The 12,936-nt window shown below is 50.7% G+C and overlaps 1 protein-coding gene across 1 annotated transcript in view; it reads left to right on the top strand.

Annotated features, from left to right (window-relative positions):
- PRPF39 (pre-mRNA processing factor 39) overlaps positions 1 to 12,936 on the top strand; it is a 464,264-nt gene that overhangs the window by 31,891 nt on the left and 419,437 nt on the right. The window contains exon 2 of the mRNA XM_078659680.1: positions 267 to 347. The gene's annotated coding sequence lies outside the window, so the exon portion shown is untranslated. The remainder of the gene's footprint in view (positions 1 to 266; positions 348 to 12,936) is intronic.

The raw sequence follows: 12,936 nt of genomic DNA, 5'->3' as shown, positions 1-12,936 counted from the left end.
AGAGTAGATACAGCATATCTCGAAGATATAGGGTGCATACGCCCCCTAGGCGAGACCTAATGACCGTAAGGGATAAGCAGCAGAGAGTGCCCCAGAATTTACAGCTCATACACACAATTCACTCCATGTCCATCCAGTGCTGCTGCTTCAAAGAATAATAGTACTCTTGTTAACCGATATGTAAAAACAGTAGTAAAAGTAGTGGTAAAACTAAGACAAGGATAGAAAGCCAGAGGGTGTTGACTAACAGTATTTATTCTACCTAGGCTGCCAATGAAGAAGCCATGTCAAAACCTACCTGACAAACCAAAGTATTGTGCAGCCTCAAAGCAGCATTTCGGCTTAAGGTAAGCCTAACATATGACTTGCTTTCTCCCATTCTTGGAGTTAACTGTGAGATCTGTGGCTGTACATTTTTATTTTGCTTGCTTTCTAAACTGTGCTACCACGTAGCCTTTGTGCAACTGTAATCGCCACTTCCATGATCTTCTGTAAGTATTTACTAAAGCGAGGGACTCAGGAATTATGCAGTACTCATCACTTATTTTCCGCATTAGTAATGATTTGTTTGAAAATCCACCACATGCTGTCTAATATGCTCATTTCACCCAAAAACTGTTTTGAGCTCAAACTGTTTAAATGTCACTAAAACGAAATGTCGCTGACGCATTGATAAGGCTAATTGCTCTTATTTCAGTTTCTGGTTGCTGTTTTCAGGTGTTAAGTTTGTTTTCATTAGGTGCACCTTGTTCAGAAAGTATTAATAATTTTTTTAATTAAACAAAAGAATGAAATATTACAGTGGGCTGATGCCATGGTATCAGCAAACCTGCTTATATCACATTGAGCAGAAGTTTTATCTGTAAAGATTATGTAGCTGCAGCACACCAAGTTACTGCTTTTGTCAACACTTCTATTACATCCTGCTGAGTTGGGCGCACTTTTTTCTTGCATTTCGAAGCAAAGGCCAAGCAAGTAACAAATATGAATGGCATTGCTAGGTACATATGTTACTTTTGAGAAATGTTGAGAGAAGTTGCCTACTACATCTCTGTAGTAAGGCCAGGAGAGCTTTGTGATTTACATTTAATAGGTTATCTAAATTGTTTTCAGTCAAGAGATTGTGAAACTATTGCCATCATGGTTTTTGCTGTGTTCGCCTTAAGCTCTCTAAAATGCCATCTGTTTTTGCTATTTGTGGATACCAATCCTTATAAAAGTAAGTATTTTAATTCGTACCCTTACAGCATACAAACACCCATTTATCTAAAATTAATTTACTTAACGAGACAAAAAGAATCACAACCAATACTGATCCCATGGCAGTAATTTGTCTTGAACAGTGCCATTGAACTAATTTTGATTGAGAAAGATTGTAGCTGAACTTTTTCAGGCGGAAAAGACAACTGATAGGGAGATAATGATTGCAGTCTAAGAATTATGTACTTTGCCACGTTGAATTGTGGTAACATTTTCGTCTTGACAGTTGTCTGCAGTGTTTCAACCCTGTACATTTAGTCCTGGTTGCCACCTTGATTGATATGCACTTCTGCCTCCCTTGCACAACTTGCTTTTGCCCCAAACTATTGTTGTTTGACACCGAACTCACCACTGTTTGTAAAGTAACAGGGGAGTGAACTCCACACAAGACTGTGGCCATGGAAGGATGGGGTTTAGGGAGATTATGTAAGCGAACAGCAGAGGTGCAGTTCTGTAAACACAGTGCCCCCCTTAATCCCCAAAACATTGAACCAATAGCCCAAAGACTCAATTTCCTTCCAGTGAAAGATTCCTCCATAACTCTCCCCCCCGACCTCCCCCCCAACCTGCAAATCCAGTGTGCCATGGGAGTAGATCACAGTGTACAGATTGCACTTGCAAAAAACCCAGCTGTAAGTTTCTAGCAGAGGCGGTTGTAAATTTATTGCTTACCGTTACAGGGGGAAAATGACCCAGTGGTGATTTCAAGACCATTCTACTCCTGTTATATATAAATATGGGGGAAGAAGGCTCATCCCTTAAATAGAATACTCTGCAGCCTGCATAATCTCTGCTCTCATTCCAGTGGCATTGTGCGTACACTCAGCCCATATTAAAGTAGAATACCAGCGATCCATCTCCCTGTCCCTTCTCTCCCAAGAGAAGCAGTGGAAGAAATGAGGGCTAGTGGTTGGCGTCTGCCAGTTATGGTTGTGAAGTAAGGAGGAATCCCAGCACATATAATACCGAAATGAGCTGGGAAGCCGCTAGGGGATTATGTCAAAACAACTCATCACATATGATGCAGAGGGAGATTTTGAAAAAAATTGTGTAGAGGACTTAATTTCCCCATGAATACAATTTTTAAAAATATTTTTTAAAGATTTTATTATCCGCAAACATGGAACAAGAAAAAAGAAAACATTACTGCAATGTACACAGTATTATTGCCATTACAATGAAATTACCAGTCTCTCGTTTTCAGCGACGACCATCATTTTAGGGAAGTACCAGCCTTTTGACTACACATCACATATTCCGTTACTGCAATAAGTCATTTGATTGTATAATATTTGTGAAAAAAAAGAAGTCCTCGCGCATAATACCAACATGGGTTTACTTTAAGCACTCTATGTAGTACATGGTAAACCTATAAGTCACCTACATCGGCAGAGTGGAACCAGCTAGTAAATGGGGCCCATACATCTTTGGGGCGGGATCAGTGCCGGTAGAAGCTCCCAATAGCAGGTCAGTTGATCCCTGCAATACGTTATGGCTTTTATCCAGGCCTTTATGGTTGGGGGGGAGCATTGCTCCCCAGTGCAAGGTCACTTGTCTTTTGGCCAACAATAGAAGTAATGCCGTAAGTCTTCTTGATGAGGGTGGGGTATTGTGGACGCATCCCAGCAATGTCACTATGGGGGTTCTCTGCAGTGTTTGCTCGGTGATAGTCTCTATGTGATTGAGTGTTTCAGTCCAGAATGTGGCCATAGTCCGGTTTTCCCAGGCCACATGTAAGTATGTCGCCCTGTGGTTCCCGAATCACCAACAAGTTGCTTCTGTCCACAGTCCCATGCAGTGTAATTGCATCGGAGTGCGATCAATGTGGTGAATCTATTTAAAGTGTATTAGTTGTAATCTGTAATTCGGGGACAGCTGTTCTAATTGACCACAGCAGAAGCTCCACTGCTAGTCTGTAATTTCCTTGCTGATGCCCGCCTCCCAAGCCCTACGTGATTGGAGGACAACGATTGGGGACTCTTTCTGATTGATGGTATATATGCGAGTCACCAGTTTGCGGGCGGAATCTACATTTAGTATATGTTCCAGTGCAGCCAATGATGGTGGGGCAGTGTGGAATGTGGTGTATCTAGCGCGACATGCTGTCAGAATCTGATAGTATTAGAGTGTGTCAAGCGCTGAGTGTTGTGGTGCGCTGCACATTTGTTGGAGCATGAAGAATTGCCCTTCCGGGTATACGTCGCTGCAGGTTATTATCTTGTTTAGTTGTGCCCTAGTTTGAGCGTTTCTATCCATTAACGGGGAAATCGGTGGGTTATGTGCTAGCGGCAGGGCTGACGCGTATAGCCTGTGTGTTTTCGCACTTTTGCGAAGGCTGTGCCATGCCCACCTCAATGTTTCAGTAGTGTCAATTTCTTGCCGTGGGAGTCTGCAATCTTGATCTAGTGCAGTGTTCAGGGGTAGAGGTGCTACCTTATCTATTTCATTGGCCACTTGTGGTTGGAGTGGTATTGGGAACTGCCAGAGTTGCAGAAAATTGGGCCTATGCTCAATAGGCGTACAGTGCAAAATCTGGCGCTCAGAATCCCCCCTGTGCCAATGGCAATGTGAGTATTTCCCAAGCTATCCGTGGCTGTTTACCAGCCCACACTAGTTCAATCATACTTGATTTGATGCGTCTAAAGAAGTGTGCGGGTAGCGGCATTGTAATATTTGCAAATAAATACAACAATTTAGGGAGGATGATCATTTTGGTGTTGGCAATTTGACTCACCAGGGAGAGTGGCAGGTTTTTCCACCTTTTAATTCTGTCTTCTATCCAGTCCATAGTTCTGCCATAGTTTGCTGACCACATTTCTTGTAGGTCGCTGCTGGTCCAGATCCCCAAGTATCGAGTCGGGCCTTCGGCCCAGGAGATCGGGTATTCTGTGTTGAAAGTAGGTATTCATGTAGTTAGTGGAAGTATGGTGGACTTTGCCCAGTTAATTTGAATACCCAATATACATCTACACCTCACAAGTTCCCTGGTTATGGGTACAAAATGTTCAGCCGGGTCTTTGATGTAAAGGGTAATGTGGTCTGCATACATTTACACACTCAGGCTTCTGGTAGTAAAGCTGATCCCCCGGTTTGCTTGATGTTGTCTAAGTGTGGCTGCTAGTGGCTCTGTTGCTATGGCAAATAACAAGGATGATAGTGGCCAACCCTGACATGTGTCACGTGTGATTTTAGCCCATTTACTCTAATCCTGGCAGTGAGTAAAGTGTACAGAAGCTTAGTATGTTGAATGAAGACTGACTCCGGCCCTGTCGAGTTAGTAGGGTAAATAGAAATCTCCATTCTAAAGAGTCGAAGGTTTTTGTAGCGTCTAATAGTGCGGCTATTGCAGATACATGGGGGCTAAATAATGGTGTAGTGCAGTTATTGTCGAAGATTGTGTTGAGGTAGAATGCCCCGGTACAAATCCGGACTTGTCCGTCCGAACAATCATTGGGATTAGTGGCTGTGAGAAGTTGGCCTGATATATGATGCTCAGTAGTTCTAGTGATCACCTTGTATCAGTCCAAACAACCCTTATGGTGATTGGTTGTAAGTCAACCTTATAGACCAGCTATCCTAATGGTAGCATGGACAAAGCAATCTTAGGCTAAACACTTTTGGCATGTGAAGCCAGCTGTTTTACCACATATAACCCCTAGAATACCAGATGAAAAGACACCACACAGGTTGTTATGAAAATAAACAGTATATTTATTAATAACAAACACCTCTGAACTCTTTATGAGATCAGAGGGCTAAGCACATGACCATCTCTTAGAAAGAATACGATGAGTTGCACAAAATTACAATGGTGCCCTAGGGGCACGGCAAACCATATACTAAGTAAATGGTATAAGTAGAACGATTTAGACCATGAAGATGCCCAGAGGCTGTAGGTTCGCTAGGACTACCCTACCCTAACCTTGGGTAAGTAGAGGGAGGCCCACGGGATGCGTGTGCAGTGTGTGAACTCGCACGCGACATGCGGAACAAAGTCAATGGGCAGAACAAATTACAACAAGCATTGGCATTGCCAATAGGTCTTGCTTGTGGGACCTTATAAGCTTTCACATGGGCGTGGTTTCTTTCGGGCTTTTTCCCACTCGCCGTTTGCCCTTGTTTTTGCATCCAGACCTGGCAACACTGGGGGGAAATTACGGGAACAAAATGGCGGCTGTGTGAGGAGCGAAACGGAGAAGGCCGGCGGGTACTTGGGCCAGGTCTGCTGGAGGTTGAAAGAGGTGCAGGAGGCCCATTTCTAACATAACGGGTAAGGAGTTTAAGAGCCGAGCTATAGGTTTGAGGGGCGGGTGAGAGCAGAGCACCGTGCTGGCTGAGGACAGCGGGCGAAAGGAGCACAGGAAGCCGGTATCTAACCCGGCTTGTGATGGCCCTGTATTTCTCTGGTGTTTCAGAGTCGTGGCTGGGCCGCCTACCCTTGTTAAGAGGTCTGAGATTAGCCTCGAATCTCTGTAGCAGAGAAAGAAGCACACAGAGGTGTCTGGTGGTGAGGGTTGTGGGTCTGGCTTTAGGGGAGGGCTCAAAGAGGTGGTGTTCTTGCGGGATTAAGCTTCCATGGGGTCTAGGTTGTGGAGATCGGGGAGAGTTTGGGGTGGCGGGGGAAGCGGTGGAGACTAGTAGCAATAGTTGGAGAGAGACTGGGGGGTACAGGCTGGAGAATGAAGTGTACGTTAGAGAAAGCTGGTGGTCGGTGAGGGAGTTAAATGGATTTCCAGTCGCAGGACAGTCCGACTGGCGCGTAGGTAATGTGCAGCTAGATCACAATGTATGTACGGGTGGTGCTGTGTTACCAATAGAAAAGCATTATCTCGAGAAATGTTGGGTGTTTTCTTGGAGTTGTGTGCGAGTTTTGAAGGGTGGGTTTTGTAAGTTAACTCGCAGAAAGTATAGTTGCTGTGTTAAGAGGTATTTGAGGACTTGATCACAGAGGAGGCGCTTGAAGTGCTGATAGGAGCGGGGTTTTGCTGAAGGAGTATGCGAGGCGACAGAGGAAGGTGGTGTGCTGAGAGGGGCTGTGTGGGATTGGGTTTGCGGCTGATAAGGCAGATAAGGGGAGGGGGGAGGAGAAATGCGACACGGCGGGCAGGGGAGGGGGCGGAGCGGGGAGAGGGTGTGAAAACAGCAGGGGCCTGGAGTGCGGCTGAGGGAACTGATGTGCACGCGCTTTTAAGCTCAATGCACATGCGCATTGAGCTTAAGTCACGGGCACTGCAAGGAATCGCCACGATTCCTTGCAAGTTAGTTAAAGAGTGGTTAAGCCCCAATAGTCTCGCAAGCTCGATGCGCATGCGCATCGACAGGCAAGACCTAAAAAGGTAAGTAAAAGACAGTTCCTACTAGTTGCGACTAAAACGACAGGATACCTGGACACTAGGAGAGTCAATCTACCCTTGAGCACCGAAATGCTCTTGTTACCTCACCCACGGGCTGCGGGTGCATAGGTGTGAAAGTGTCGGGTTTCTGCATCGAAGTCAATGGAGCCTTGAAGAAAGATGCTGCAGGCGACCAGGAGGAAGATGTCCGGTGCGATCCACGGGTGGATCGAGGAAGAAGAGAACCTGAAAGCAGAGGGGACAGTGTTCAAAGTCACTAGCCAGTGACCGGTGTGGAACCAGGAGGGAACCAGATGCTGTCGTCGCGATCAGGTGAAGAGTGGACGCTTGTCTCTGCAGCCACGTGGACCAGGAGGTGTCTTCGATGACCAGGATGGAGGCACGAGCTGTCCCACCCAGGTTCTCGCTGTCGGATCCGGATTTGGAGTCAACGGGCCTTGGCAAAGGCAACCCACGCGGTGAGTGGAAACGGCGTCTGGAGTTGACCAGGAGGGTCCAGGGTGCTCCTCTTTTGGAAGGGAGCAAGGGCCAGTCTGGAGCAACCAGACCAGCAGTGTAGATTTCGTGAATCGTCGTCTAGGAGGTCACTAGCCAGCCGGCAAGTGACCAGACAACGCGTCGAGCAGCAATCAAGCAAAAGGGCCCCACGCAGATCTCGTGGTGCAGGAGCTGCTCGGGGCTGGGGCTTCTCAATCCCCAAAGCACTCGAGGATGCCTCAGAAGTCGTGCTGGAAGCGAAGTGCAGTCTCTTCAAGATGGCCGGTCCCACATGTCTTGTCGCACCCACGGGTCTCAGCTGTGCTGCAGATGTGGGTAGAGGTCGGAGAGGTCTGGTCGGGCTCTGAAGTCTGGATCCGGCAGGAAGGACGACAAAGTGGACCGCTTGGATGCTTGATGGTGCCTGCAGTTGCAGGGTGGACACTCCTTGCCCACAAGGGAGATTCTTCAGTCTTCTGTGGAGCAGAACGTCGAAGTCCTGAGTTTCTAATTTGTAGAGTTGTTCAGGATAATCTAATTTGGAATGGGACCAGCTCCTACCTTTATCCTGCTAAAGGGGGCTGTACTATGACTAGGTCCCTCCTATGGGTGGAACCAGGAAGAGGGGTGGTTACACCCCCTATCCTTTGTCCGGTTTCGCGCCAGAGCTGGCGCTGGAGTGCCCCAGCAACTGGTTTGAACCGGTGTATACACAGGGACACCTTGTGTGCCCCAGGCATGTCTCATTCCTTTCAGGCTTCCCTACCTCAATACACAAAATCCTGTCTGGGGTGGTGCTAGCACCTCCCAAGGCAGGAAACCCTTTGTCCAGGCCTCCCTCGCTGGAAGGACTCCCAGCAGCAGGAGGTCAGACTTGTGTCTGTGGTGGCAGCATCCATTTTGGGATGCTGAGGCTCGAGTTAACTTTAACCGGGGTTCACAGTTACATACATGTCGTGTCCCTCTAAAAGGGTGGAATGCTACCCCCGTCGTCAGAACTGGCGAGGGGGTAGTATTCTAATTCGTATGACACCTTACTCGACATGTTTTGATAATGCTATACCAAAGTTAGCAATAACCGCGAGGATTATAATGCATTTAAGAGTATATGGTATAGCGTTATCATGGAACAGCTATAAGGACTTGGTTCCGCAAGCTGCAGACAGGCTCAGCTCATGCTAGAGCACCATCTCACATAATTCCAAGCACTCTGCCTTCACCCTCACACCCCCTCACCCTCACACCCCCCTCACCCTCACACCCCCTCACCCTCACACCCCCTCACCCTCACACCCCCTCACCCTCACACCCCCTCACCCTCACTCCCCCTCACCCTCACACCCCCTCACCCTCACACCCCCTCACCCTCACACCCCCTCACCCTCACACCCCCTCACCCTCACACCCCCTCACCCTCACACCCCCTCACCCTCACACCCCCTCACCCTCACACCCCCTCACCCTCACACCCCCTCACCCTCACACCCCCTCACCCTTACACCCCCTCACACACCCTCACACACCCTCACACACCCTCACACACCCTCACACACCCTCACACCCCCTCACCCCCTCACCCCCTCACCCTCTCTCACACCCCTCACCCTCTCTCACACCCCTCACCCTCTCTCACACCCCTCACCCTCTCTCACACCCCTCACCCTCTCTCACACCCCTCACCCTCTCTCACACCCCTCACCCTCTCTCACACCCCTCACCCTCTCTCACACCCCTCACCCTCTCTCACACCCCTCACCCTCCCTCACACCCCCTCACCTTCACACCCCCTCACCTTCACACACCCTCACCTTCACACACCCTCACACCCCCTTACCTTCACATGCCCTCACCCATACAACCCCCTCACCCTCACACCCCCTCACCCCCACACCCCCTCACCCCCCCTCACACCCCCTCACCCTCACACCCCCTCACACCCCCTCACCCTCACACCCCCTCACACCCCCTCACCCCCTCACCCTCACACCCTCACACCCTCACACCCCCTCACCCTCACACCCTCACACCCTCACACCCCCTCACCCTCACACCCCCTCACCCTCACACCCCCTCACCCTCACACCCCCTCACCCTCACACCCCCTCACCCTCACACCCCCTCACCCATACACCCCCTCACCCATACACCCCCTCACCCATACACCCCCTCACCCATACACCCCCTCACCCATACACCCCCTCACCCATACACCCCCTCACCCATACACCCCCTCACCCATACACCCCCTCACCCATACACCCCCTCACCCATACACCCCCTCACCCATACACCCCCTCACCCATACACCCCCTCACCCATACACCCCCTCACCCATACACCCCCTCACCCATACACCCCCTCACCCATACACCCCCTCACCCATACACCCCCTCACCCATACACCCCCTCACCCATACACCCCCTCACCCATACACCCCCTCACCCATACACCCCCTCACCCATACACCCCCTCACCCATACACCCCCTCACACACACTCACCCTCCCCTCACCCTCTCACACCCCCTCACCCTCACACACCCTCACCCTCACACACCCTCACCCTCACACCCTCACCCTCACACCCCCTCACCCATACACCCTCTCACCCATACACCCCCTCACCCATACACCCCCTCACCCATACACCCCCTCACCCATACACCCCCTCACCCATACACCCCCTCACCCATACACCCCCTCACCCATACACCCCCTCACCCATACACCCCCTCACCCATACACCCCCTCACCCATACACCCCCTCACCCATACACCCCCTCACCCATACACCCCCTCACCCATACACCCCCTCACCCACCCTCACCCTCCCCCTCTCTGACCCCCTCGCCCTCTCTCAGACCCCCTCGCCCTCTCTCAGACCCCCTCGCCCTCTCTCAGACCCCCTCGCCCTCTCTCAGACCCCCTCGCCCTCTCTCAGACCCCCTCGCCCTCTCTCAGACCCCCTCGCCCTCTCTCAGACCCCCTCGCCCTCTCTCAGACCCCCTCGCCCTCTCTCAGACCCCCTCGCCCTCTCTCAGACCCCCTCGCCCTCTCTCAGACCCCCTCGCCCTCTCTCAGACCCCCTCACCCTCTCTGACACCCTCACACACCCTCACCCTCACACCCCCTCACACCCCCTCACACCCACACCCTCACACCCCCTCACACCCACACCCTCACACCCCCTCACCCTCACACCCCCTCACACCCCCTCACCCTCACACCCCCTCACCCTCACACCCCCTCACCCCCCTCACCCAGCGGCTGCCCTAGTGCAGGACAGTAACTTGATGGAAACCTTTAAAGGCCCGGAGGATCACAACGCTGCTGACGGGAGGAGCCTGCAGAAGAGGGAGGAGCGGATTTCTACATCAGGCTTAGTAGTGTGTGTGATGAGCCTATGGTGACTGACTGTGGTCTGCACCCTTGTATGAATCTCCCGCGGGGACAGTCTGTTCAGGGATGAAGGCACTGAACACTGCAGTTCCTTGCTGTAGGCCCTATCTTGGTGTGGTGGGACTGTGGATTGTATACTTTCAGTCAACCCCCCCCTTGCTGAGCCACTCTACCGTGGCTGCTCGTGCCACCCTGGGTCTCCACAGTAGCTGGCGGGTCACCACAGATGGGTGCGAAACCGGCCACATAACCCGGCCCTAATTATGGGCAAAGATAAGGTATCACTACAGAGCAAACAAACGCTGGACAGTTTTACGCACCTGGCGGCGGGGCCCATGGGGCTGCAGAGGTTGATGGAGGAGCACAGGCTACTGGATCAGACACCAATAGGTACACCCCCTATTATGCCATCCTTCAGTGAGAGGTGGGGATATGCCTCTCTGGTTGGCCCCCCATCTGCAAGATGGCAAGGACAGAGTTGTGCTTCCTCTCGCCTCCCCCACCTGAGTGGAGTTGGCAAAGGTGGGCACACCTCCCTTCCTCACTTGGTTTTCCCACCGATTCTCCATAAAAAGTGGGGGGTCAGAACAGGTGGAAGCCAGTTGCTGGAAGCAGCAAAGGGCTGGGGTAGCTCACAAAGGCAGCAAGCCTCTGAAGCTTCCCCTTCATGAACCCTGCCCAACCTGGGGGAGGAGGCTTGGCACCTGGTCCCAGGATGTGCATGGTTTCAGACCTTCGAAAGCAGGCGGCTCTCGACCCAAAGGTCCTGAAACATATCTGGTGTTGGCAACTGGCGAGCAACCACTCAGCCAGGACACTAGAGTTGGATAGTTTTTCAGGGGCATCTCTAAGATGCCCTCTGAGTGAATTTTCCATTAAATCCCACACCGGCAACAGTGGGGGTTTAATGGGCTGATAAGTTTGATACCCAACTTCCCAGCTTCCAGTAATGCCATTATGGTGCTCCCAGTATCATATACACTTAATGGCAGTACTACACTTAGTGTCTAAGAATTGGTTTAGACACTGTAGGGGTACAGGGCTCATGTACCTGTACCCTCACCACTGGTATAGTGAACCCAGCTAGAGGGGTGGCTGTCCTATGCCAGGGCAGTGGGTTGTATGCATGGTATACAGGGATCTGTGCCATGTCGACTATTCACTTTATTCTGGACCAAAACATGCAGCCTGCAGTTGGGGAGGGGAGGTGAGGGGGGTTGTGGGTGTGGGTGTGTCAGTCATAGTGAGGGGGAGAGGAGAGGGGGAGAGGGGAGCGGGGGAGAGGGGAGCAGGAGAGGGGGAAAGGGGGGATGGGGAGGGGGAAAGGGGGGATAGGGAGGGGGGAGAGGGAGTGTAGTGTGTTTATCTAGGTACCTGAATCAATATTCCTATTCTTTGCCCTTGTCCGGTTATAAATCAATAATATCCCTACAACGGCATAGAAACCCTTTTCATAATTCGGTCATAGCGCATGCTGTCACATTAAGCAAGCCTATTCCTCCAGCCCCATAGAAAGCACACCGAGTTCTTAAACAAATCCAAGCCTCCAGCAACCTGGGAAATCCCCGCTGCTTTGTTTTGATTTCGTCCGAAGAACTCCTGTAAAGCACTGTAAGAACGGCCAGTTCTTAGTGACATCTTTATTGACGTCTTATGTCCAGCCTTACGTCAAACCCGGCACCTTTCAGGTATAAATATACCAACGTTGCCTTAAGCAAACACACGGTGGTAATCCTGGAGCAGAGCAGCTACTACTTCCGAAGAGCCCAGCTGATGCGAGAGCCCACGGACGCTGCCCCTCCCTTTTGACGCGCTGAGAAAGACGCTGTCTTTTCTCTTGCCGAGAAAGCCAGCCTCCGGCGTTTCCAGCTTACCCTTGCCGGTGACTGGGATGCCGAGTCCTGAGAGAGAGATACCAGCCCTCCTGCCTTCTAATACCCAGGTACTGAACTGACTAAACCCTTACAGAGAATTCTTGAGTCAGATTCTTGGCAAAACAAACTTAACTTAAACTGCTATTTACTTACTCCTTCCCACGTATTAGGCTTAGGTCAGGTACACCGGGGTAGGCGTAGTTAGAAGCACCAGTTGAGTACGATTAGTCAATGTATATATGTATGTATATCTTTTATCCATTTTAAAGTATCATATGGCTAAGAAACCATATCCATGCTTTTACAGTATTATTTTATAATCCTGCTTTTACTGTATGCACTTTACTTAACTATAAGTATTGCAATTGTAGCAATTCATTTCTCTTGTATGAGGAAAGAGACTGCTCAATAAATAACACCTTTTATTGAAAACGCCCGTGTTGGACAGGCCTCGTAGCCAGGCCGTCCCCCCCCCCCCCCCCCATGCACAACAGGGCCCGGACCCCGGCTCTCCCTGAATCCCCAGCAAGAGCCACCCCGGCAACCCCCCGAGGTAATCCACTACCCGTCCAC

This window comes from Lissotriton helveticus, chromosome 9 (genome assembly GCF_964261635.1).
Source record: "Lissotriton helveticus chromosome 9, aLisHel1.1, whole genome shotgun sequence".
Lineage (NCBI taxonomy): Eukaryota > Metazoa > Chordata > Amphibia > Caudata > Salamandridae > Lissotriton > Lissotriton helveticus.
The sequence above is the reverse complement of the archived record's forward strand: the minus strand, read 5'-3'. Positions and strand labels throughout refer to the sequence as shown.